This window comes from Cebus imitator, unplaced genomic scaffold (assembly GCF_001604975.1).
Source record: "Cebus imitator isolate Cc_AM_T3 unplaced genomic scaffold, Cebus_imitator-1.0 Scaffold560, whole genome shotgun sequence".
In the NCBI taxonomy this organism is placed as follows: Eukaryota; Metazoa; Chordata; class Mammalia; order Primates; family Cebidae; genus Cebus; species Cebus imitator.
In genome coordinates, this window is record NW_016107875.1 from 840,406 (window position 1) to 848,951 (window position 8,546).

At 41.1% G+C, this 8,546-nt stretch overlaps 1 protein-coding gene and 1 pseudogene across 1 annotated transcript in view; one reads left to right on the plus strand and one right to left on the minus strand.

Moving 5' to 3' along the window:
* FBXO34 (F-box protein 34) overlaps positions 1-8,546 on the minus strand; it is a 91,032-nt gene that overhangs the window by 24,014 nt on the left and 58,472 nt on the right. The gene's annotated exons all lie outside the window — the stretch shown is intronic.
* On the plus strand, positions 192-1,887 carry LOC108294065 (annotated as a pseudogene).

Sequence of the window (8,546 nt, forward strand, 5' to 3'; positions counted from 1 at the left end):
CAGCTAATTTTTTGTATTTTTAGTAGAGACGGGGTTTCACCATGTTGACCAGGATGGTCTCGATCTCTTGACCTCGTGATCCACCCGCCTCGGCCTCCCAAAGTGCTGGGATTACAGGTTTGAGCCACCGTGCCCGGCCCTGGAAGAAACGTTTTAAACCTACAAAGTATTTTCACGAACATATCATTTGGCCTTCCTTCTGTTCCCAAACTCATCTTCATGTTGGGGCCAATGTGCCAGCTGATCAATCCTTCTCCCCAATATGATTGCTCCTCCTTCTTGCGTTTCTCTTCCTGCTGCCCTAGTCCCGCCTTGGCCATGAGGGAGATCATGCTCACGCAAACTGGACAGTGCGGGAACCAGATTGGTGCTAAGTTCTGGGAGGCGATCTCTGACGAATATGGCATCGACTCCGCTGGCACCTACCACGGGGACAGTGACCTGTAGCTGGCATGTCTCAATGTGTACTACAACGAGGCCAGCAGTGGCAGGTACGTGGCCTGCACTGTGCTCATGGATCTGGAGCCGGGCACCATGGATTCTGCACGCTTGGGGCCCACTGGGCACATCTTCAGGCCAGACAACTTCATCTCTGGTCATCGTGGGGCCAGAAACAAATGGGCCAAGGGGTACTACACCGAAGGCGGGGAGCTGATAGAGTCGGTGATGGATGTTGTGAGAAGACAGGCTGAGGGCTGTGATTGCCTGCAGGGTTTCCAGCTGACCCACTCACTCCCTGGGTTGGGGTACTGGGTCTGGGATGGGTACCCTCCTCATGGGCAAAATTTGGGAGGAGTACCCAGACAGGATCATAAACACATTCAGCATCCTGCCCTCACCCAAGGTGTCAAACACCGTGGTGTAGCCCTACAATGCCACCCTCTCCATCCACAAGCTCATAGGAAATGCGGAAAAGATGTTCTGCATCAATAATGAAGCGCTCTGTAACATCTGTTCCAAGACCTTAAAACTGACCACACCCACCTATGGTGACCTGAATCACCTGGTGTCTGCTACCATGAGTGGGGTCACCACGTGCCTGCGCTTCCCGGGCCAGCTGAATGCTGACCTGCCAAAGCTCGCTGTGAACATGGTTCCATTTCCCTGGCTGCAGTTCTTCATGCCTGACTTTACCCCACTGATCAGCCAGGGCAGCCAGCAGTACCCAGCCCTGACCGTGGCTGAGCTCACCCAGCAGCTGTTTGATGTTAAGAATATGATGGCCGCCTGTGACCATCCCCCCACCCTGCCCCCCTGCTGTCATGGCCGCTATCTAACCATGGCTGCCATTTTCAGACGTCGAATGTCCATGAGGGAGGTGGATGAGCAAATGTTCAATATTCAGAACAAGAACAGCAGCTACTTTGCTGAGTGGCTCTCTCACAACGTGAAAACAGCCGTCTGTGACATCCCACTCCGGGGGCTAAAAATGTCAGCCACCTTCATCGGTAACAACACAGCCATCCAGGAGCTCTTCAAACGTGTCTCTCAACAGTTTACAGCTATGTTCAGGTGCAAGGCCTTCCTGCACTGGTACACGGGCGAGGGTATGGATGAGATGGAGTTCACTGAGGCAGAGAGCAATCTTAACGACCTGGTGTCCAAGTACCAGCAATACCAAGACTCCATGGCTGAGGAGGAGGTAGCCTAGAAGCTTCCTTTTCCAAGTAAAGGGGGAAGCAGTGTGGATTCTTTAGTGTGTTCTGATAGCCATTGTCACTGACCACTTCTTTGAGTCTTTACATCTCCTGCTGCTGCATTTTAAAGCATTTTTTAGTATGTAGTTTGGCCTAATATATTTTTATAGCCAAAAAAACACAAAAACACAAAAAACATGTCACCACAAACAGTGCCTGATACCCCTCAGCATCTTCATACCTCACAGCCTGCAACCATTGCACAGAAGACAAAAGTTCAGAAAGGGCTGGGCACGATGGCTCACACCTGGAATCCCAGCACTTCAGGAGGCCAAGGAGGGCAGATCACGATGTTGGGAAATCGAGACCATCCTGGCTAACATGGTGAAACCCCATCTCTACTAAAAATACAAAAAATTAGCCGGGCGTGATGGCATGCACCTATTATCCCAGCTACTCAGGAGGCTGAGGTAGGAGAATTGTTTGAACCCAGGAGGCGGAGGTTGCAGTGAGCTAAGATCGCGCCACTGCACTCCAGCCTGGGTGACAGAGCCAGTCTCTGTCTCAAAATAAGTAAGTTCATTCAGAAAGTGAAACTTGCTCAAGATCACAGTAACTACAGAAATAGCCATTACATCAAATGTCAACATTTTCTGATACACTAAAAGTTCAAAACACACACTTTAAGTTATAAAAAAAACCTAGATGAGGTACACCAAGTTCTCCCTATGAAAACATATGACAGTGTGTCCATACTAACACTCAGTCCCATTATGTATTATACTTCCCTCCTACTTTTAGAAATCAAAGTAAAAGACAATCTGAGAGCTTTTTATCCAAAAAGACTTCTACAATCATCAATAAATAACTAAACATTACCTAGATGCAAAACAGAAGTTAACCTGCATTACCTGCGATCTTATGAAGAGGTGACAGCATGAGACCTCCATTCACACTTAGGCAGACCTTTTAAAAATCAGTTCATTTATATGTAACACTTTTAAGGAGAGTAACAATTGCCCTAATTTTTCTACTACGAGTGGAATGTATAGGTGAGAAAAATGCACAAGGATAATAAAAAAGGATGTACTTTAGCTTGTGAATTTACTAATAATGATTTAACATCTACAGATATGCTCCAATGTGCTACAAACCCTGATTTAATGAATGAAAATGAAAGCCAAACAATGTGTGATCAAAGGTTCTAGTAGCAGTTCGAGTGGAATAAAGTATTGAGAGTGAGTTACCACAGTATCTTTAAAAATGACAAACACAAAAGAATTAGCAGAGTGGGTGATGATGCATGCATACAAACACACATACACACACACACACACACACACACACACACACACGTGTCATAGATCAATTTAGTTTCCCAAACTCTGGCCAAATTACTATCAAAATATTGAGGTGTTATATGTATTACATATTTGCTCTTTAGAGCTGCATATATATATAAAACAGAAATTAGAAAATTATATCTACACTGAAGAACCTCAATACTTTTCTTCTTTTGGGTAGAACTCATACCTTACTCAAACTTACAAAATACTACACTAGAACAGAAATTATTCAGTGCAGGAGAGGATAAGAGCAGCATAGGAAAAGCCATTAATATATTTTTACCAGAGAGGTTTAATAAAAACCACAAAGAAAGTAGATATCCCTAGCCAGTCTCCTCCAGATATGCAACACTGGAAAACTGTGCCCAAATTGAAACTACCTAGTGGGGCCTAAAGAGATCACGGTATTACAATAGAAGCCCAAACTGTAACCTTGGTGAATTTTCTTCTGTTTCACATCACAAGTCTAAAAAAATTTCCTGTCTCTAATTTGAATGTTCAAGCAAATAATTTCTCCCATTCAAATCCCACAATTTGGAAGCTAAATTATCAAACAGATCTTTTATTCACTGACTCAATATATATTGAGCATCTGCTATGTACCAAGTGCTCTTTCGGAGACTGGGGATACAGAAGTGACTGAAACACAAAATCTCCATCCTCAACAAGCTTGTTTTCTAGCTGAGAGACAGATTAATAAGGTACACAGTATATAAATGGTTATGGAGAAAAAAGGGAGCAAGGTATGTGTGTGCCATACACAAATTATTATTGGTTGATTTGATTAATTGAACCAAGGTCTCACTCTGTTGCCCAAGATGGAGTGCAGTGGTGTTATCACTGCTTACCACAGCCTTGAACTCCCAGCCTCAAGCCATCCTCCCACCTCAGCCTCCCAAGTAGCTGAGACCATAGGCATACACCACCATTACCAGCTAATTTTTTTTTTTTTTTTTTTTTTTTTTCATTTTTTCTAGAGATGAGGTCTTGCTATGTTACCCAGGCTGGTCTCCAACTCCTGGGCTCAAGCAATCCTCCCACCTTGGCCTCTCAAAGTGCTGGGATTACAGGTGTGAGCCACCACAAACGACTTAGTCATAAAATCTGGAAAGCTATTTTATAGTCATGCAGATCATAGAACACAAATTTCTGAAAAACAAAACTCACAAAAAGAATATAGTATGAGTGCCCATTTATATGACAAATCCAGAAATGGGATGAGAACATCAGGGTAAGAGAAACAAAATGGCACAAAAAGCAAGGTCTTTTTGAAACAGAATCTGATCCTGGTGTGTGTGTGCAAACCATTACTAAAATAAACAGATTTGAAACAAATTTTAGAAGAACACTTATGGAGACAAAAAAAACTTAAAAGGGAAAGAATACATGGAAAGAACACCTACCAATCAGGTTAAAATGTCAGATTTTTAAGTCGCTCTGTTAGCAATTAAGTGTAGTATTTCTCAAGTTTACAATACTGAAACTAAATTTGGATGGAAGCAGAAAGTGGCATCATGGCTATCTGATGCCACTGAGCTCTAAATTTCTTGCATAATTAGAGAAACACACAAATCTAAATCTACACATAAATGCCCTCCACAGGGCCTCATTTGGGAAGATTGGAAAGGAGGAAGAGGTACACCAGTTAGAGAAACAAAAAATAGGCCAGTCAAGGAGTTTTAAAAAAACAAACAATAAAAACTATTTTCTTAATGTAAAAACACTGGCCAGAAGGTAAAGAAAACACCACTTGAAAGGTAATATTTTTCCTAGCACAAATTAGGAAAAGACAAATAGGAAGGCTTAAAAAAGGCTAAGGGAAAATATTCAATATACTAGTCAAATTTAATCAGAGAAATGAAATTACTGTGAAATTTTCTTTCTGGTCTTTAAAAAAGGACTTCAAGCCAAAACACCCCTTTTTAAAAACAGGTTCACAGATACTTTAATCCTTTTCCACCATTTCTACCTATTCCTGCAAATCTCAGAAACAAAGAAAATGCGAATGACTCCTCAAAAAATACGGCTGAATAGAAACTTAAACCTTTAGAAAAGAAGTGCTTCAAGTGTCAAGAAACATAAAACCTGGTGAAACATCCTTCAAGACCATTGAATTGGTTTATTACACACTTTATTCGGGTCAAACAACTGAATAGATTTTTAACTTCCTTCCCATAATTGTTCATATTCAGAGTCTGAAATAGTTTCCTTGACTGTTCTAAATCTTTCTATAATAGGACTGATTGATATATTGGACTAACAATTTGAGTAAAATGGGAACTGTTTGCTAATGTACTGTAACTTCTGTAAGGAATACAAGGTATACATATACAAAGGCGTACAGCTGAACCCAGCCCCATGGAATACAAAATGCACACATGCTTACATCTTAAACTTCATTTTGAAAACACAGATATCAAGCACACATCCTATTATACTGTTATACTATTACACTGTTTTCCTGGAAATTTTAAAATATTCTGAGTTCACTGCAATGCCCCCAGGGCACCTCAAACAGCTTGGGAATGAATACACCAACTAGACTAGATCTCATGGCTCTAAATGTTACCTATGCGTTTCTCCAAGTGGCTAACCCAAACCTCTCTCCAGGACTACAAATGTGTATACAGTAGTCCCTCCTTACCTGTAGTTTTGGTTACCCAAGGTCAACCGTGGTCCAAAAATAGTAAATGGAAAATTCCAGAAACAATTAAGTTCTAAATTGCACACCACTTGGAGAAGTGTGATGAAATCTCTGCTCAATCCCACACAGGATGACAATCATCCCTTTGTCCAGGGCATCCACGCTGTCTAGGCTTCCCAATGTGTTAGTCACTCAGTAGCCTCTCTAGGGATCAGCTCTATTGTTTCGGTGCTTGTGGTCAGGCAACCCTTATTTTACTTAATAATGGCCCTAAAGTGTAAGAGTAGTGATGCTGGCAATTCACATATGCCAAAGAGAAGCCTTATAGTGTTTCCTTCAAGTGAAAAATGAAAGTTCTTGACTTAATAAACAAACAAAAAACATCAGCAAGGTGCTATGGCTCCCACCTTAATCCCAGCACTTTGAGAGGCTAGGGAAGGTGGATCACTTGAGGTCAGGAGTTCGAGACCGGCCAACATGGCAAAAACCTTGTCTACTACAAATAAAAAATTTGCTAGGCATGGTGGCACGCACCTCTAATCCCAGCTGCTCAGGATGCTAAGGCAGGAGAATTGCTTAACCTAGGAGGCAGAGAATGCAGTAAGCTCACACCACTGCACTCCAGCCTGGGTGATGGAGTGGGACTCTGTATCAAAAAAACAACAATAATAAAGAAAACCATATGATGAGGTTGCTAAGATCTGCGGTAAGGATGAATCTTCTGTCCATAAAATTGTGAACAAAAAAGAATTCGTGCATAATATACATAGGGTTTGGCACTACCCAAGGTTTCAGGCATCCACGGGAAGCCTTGGAATATATCCTCCAAGGATAAGAGGGGCTACTGTCTATTCAAAATCTCCACTTGGATATCAAGCACCTTAAACTCAACATGTCCAAAATAAAAATCCTGACTCCCTGCGCACTTTCTACCACTTCTCTCCAAAGTCTTCCTGATGTTAGTAAACAGCAACACTTTTTTCCCCAATAGCTAATGCTATTGGAAAATGACTCCATTTTTCTCTCACAAACCAAGAGGCAAATCCTGTTGGCTCTACCTTCAAATTATATTCAGAATACAACTACCACTCACCACCTTCACTGCTACTACCTTGTTCTCAGCCACCACCATTTCTCACCTGCATTTTGCTTCTACTTTCAAACTCAGTAGCCAGAGATCCTATAAATGGGGAAGTTCCATCATCTCATTTTCTGTACCACACCGTTCAATGGTTTCTAAGATGCCCCCTCTTTTTCTCATACCTCTTTCCCCTTTGCTCCAACAAGATGAGTTATCTTGCTCCTTCTGGAACACACTAAGTACAATCCCACCTCATAGCCTTTACATGTTATCGTTCCCTCTGCTCCTTCCCCCAGATATTTACCTGTGTCACTCTTTCACATCCTGCAGGTTTTTGCTCAATATCATCTTAGAGAGGTACTCCTTGACTGTCCTCATATAGCTCCATTCCCCACTCTCCCTATTCCCCTTTCTCCTTGCTATACATTCTCTGCAGCACTTTTGTCCTCCTTTCTGACACATGTCCATGGTGCATCTCTCTCCACTACATCATCTGTTCTAAGAGGACAGACTTAGTTTTGTTCACTGCCATATTTAACAGGTCCAAATTAATATGTTATAGACACTCAAATACAGAATAAAAATTATACCAGTCATTTTAGGAAGTAAAATTATACCAACTGTTTTGTCCTAATTAACATCAAAACATCCCTAAAATTCGTATTATTGGGAGATTTTCTATCCTGCATTTGAAACTCTCTATAATAAAATGTAATGCTCTTTTTGATCATACCCATAAACAAGAGATTTGAGTAATCCAAACAGAATTATACTTTGATTTTCCTAGACTCTTAAATTCTATTCATAAGCTAAGAAACTAGATTGCCCTCTATTACAAGCTACTGGGAAATTTATTTCTTACACTCTCTAAAAATCATTTTTAGACAGCAACTCTCAAATCTTGATCTATTATTTTTTTCTCCTTACCAAACCTGCTCCTCCATCAAACACAACTGCTAAGAAAAATTTCTAAGATGTAGGCCCCAAACAACCTTATCCCACAGCAAGACCTAAGAAAAGGCACTTCAAAATCTAACACAATGTATCTTGACCAAAGATTATCTGTAGCCCTCACTATGCAACTTGGCCCAAGTCTAAAAAAAAAAAAACACATTTTACTTCTGTCTCATTTAATTATCTAGTCCTCCAGATCTGCTCTGCTAGCTGTCTTCAATGTGAAAGGGGAGAAGGGGGAGGAGACAGAGGGAGAGTAACAGACCTTAATAGGAAACTATGTGATTATTCTCAGAAATAAAGAAAGTCTGAATTTGTTTTAGAGCTTCCTAATGTGACAGAGAACCTCAACTCAGGGGATTTTACTTCCTCTGAAAACTATCTCAGCTGTGCTTTGTGTATGCTAAGGACGTTTAGATATACCTTGTACAGGCCATGCTGTCAAATGTACAAAAAAGATACTTGGATTGTTTTATATCCTGAAAACAATGGACCAGAATCCTGCCACCCTTAAAGAATGAGTTGGCTCCTTGTTACCATGGTAATAAGCACCCCATGAATGGGGATAATTTGCCACTTTGCTGAAAATTTAAGCATTAAAATAGTTTTGTTGTTTTTTTTTTAAAATCAGAAATGAGGTGGGAGGAGCAGAACCAATTATAGAGTATATTTAAATAACATGTAAAGGAGTATGCTTTTTGATTCTGAATAACAAGATTTTAGATTGTTTAGTTTAGGCCAGACACTGTGGCTCATGCCTGTAAACCCAGCATTTTGGGAGGCGAAGGCGGGCAGATCAACTGAGGTCAGAAGTTTGAGACCAGCCTGACCAACAAGGAGAAACCCCGTCCCTACTAAAAATACAAAATTAGCTAGGCATGGTG